Source organism: Sinocyclocheilus anshuiensis, unplaced genomic scaffold, assembly GCF_001515605.1.
Source record: "Sinocyclocheilus anshuiensis isolate Anshui unplaced genomic scaffold, SAMN03320099.WGS_v1.1 scaffold194, whole genome shotgun sequence".
Taxonomy (NCBI): Eukaryota; Metazoa; Chordata; class Actinopteri; order Cypriniformes; family Cyprinidae; genus Sinocyclocheilus; species Sinocyclocheilus anshuiensis.
In genome coordinates this window covers 892556-894456 of record NW_015546074.1, presented here as the reverse complement: position 1 = coordinate 894456, position 1901 = coordinate 892556, and the positions used below count along the sequence as shown (strand labels likewise).

Genomic DNA, 1901 nt, shown 5'->3' with positions numbered 1-1901 from the left:
TTTTGGTGTTTCCCAAATCCATAGTTCCAACGAACATTTGCAAACAGCAGCGCAAAGTTTTATAGTTGCAACTACAGCTCGCAACCTGTGATTAGAATCAAAGTTTCTTGTTAGTATGATATACTGTATTTACTTAAAATGATCAGCAAAGTGCACTTGAACAAAATAAACAAGCTAACACGTAGTACAATCTTACATTCAATATACAAATTTAATTTTACAACTTTTAATTTTGTTAAGAGAATTAAAGCACCATTTTGGAATAGTGAGCATATGCATACTTGCACTGGTACCACAGGGGAACCTTCGAAAATAACGAAGAACAAAAATGGCAAAGCAGTCCAGGGATGCCATGTTTGTTTTTTAAAGTTATAATCTGACACTAATTTGATCTCAAACTGCTTAATTTGCAGAATGTATCACTCCACTACCTGCTTGACATCACTAACGACAGTTCTAACCATTATGGATTGATGGACAAATGTACAACTAAGTCCCTACAATTTCAGGAAAGAGTCATGAATTGCTAGTTAGATTTTCCACCAATGCATTGTACTATGGTAGTTAAGCAGTGAGTTATGTTGTTGTTCAGGAAACACACCCCAGAACACCTTACTATTGTCTCAATAATGCAAGGTTCTCCCTCACTCATCAGACATCACACTCACCAGAGTACTGAACTTGGACTACATTTCCCATCATGGACTCAATGGCGCGCACACACACACACACACACACACACACACACACACCTGACACTCATCAGACCTCATTACCAGTCATTATCTGATCTTGTTGGATACTACAGACCACTTACACACTACCTACCTGTCTGATGATCCTGTTTACCTCGATCGCTGATTGTGTTACCTCTTCTAAGTCGACCTCCAGTCTTCTGGATCATCTCAAGAAACTGCAAGTACTCCAAGTTGTTATCTCAGCGTGTTTCCCCTTTGTGTGTGTGCTCTTCAGAATTTGTAAGCAAAAGGCCTGGTCATTTCCATCTGAGTCTGAACTTGACAACTATGTATATACTGCACTCTAAAAAATATCTTCTTTAAAGGTTCTTTAGTCAAGTCAAGTCAAGTCAAGTCTGCTTTATTGTCAATTCTTCCACATGTACAGCACATACACACAGAGAATTGAAATTGCGTTACTCTCAGACCCTTGGTGCATACAGATAACACTAACAGTAGAATATAAATACAGATAGATACAGATTAAATATAAAATACAACTATACAAATATACAAATAAGATAAAATGTAAAAATATATAAAGCAGCACAAGGCACATGGCAGATAGAGTGCAAACCAGTGAAGTAACAACAGTGCAGATATATGATTTGTAGTGCAAAAGAGCTTATTTAGATTGATTAAAGTGACAGTGTGTGTGTGTGTATTTGGGAGGGGGGAGTGGAAGAGTCCGTCAGAGTTCAGTGGTGCGTGGGGCAAAAGAGGCAAGGTCGGGAGGGAGTTCAGCTTCCTGACAGCCTGATGGATGAAGCTGTCCTTCAGTCTGCTGGTCCTGGCCTGGAGACTCCGCAGTCTCCTCCCTGATGGCAGCAGACTGAAGAAGCTGTGTGTTGGGTGGGTGGGATCACCTGCAATGCAGAGGGCTTTGCGGGTGAGACGGGTGTTGTAAATGTCCTGGAGGGAGGGGAGAGAGACACCAACGATCTTCTCAGCTGCTCTCACTATGCGCTGAAGTGTCTTGCGGCAGGATGCGTTGCAGGCACCATACCACACAGAGATGCAGCTCGTCAGAATGCTCTCGATGGTACCTTTGTAGAAGGTGCACATGATGGGGGCCGGGGATCTGGCTCTTCTCAGTTTGCGGAGGAAGTAGAGACGCTGCTGTGCTTTCCTGGCCAGTGCTGCGGTGTTGTCAGTCCAGGAGAG

General features: G+C 42.5%; 1 pseudogene; it reads right to left on the bottom strand.

The window, feature by feature from the left end:
* Positions 1–244: 244 nt before the first annotated feature.
* The window catches only part of LOC107699798 (coiled-coil domain-containing protein 106-like), a 10186-nt pseudogene continuing 8529 nt past the window's right edge, over positions 245–1901 (bottom strand).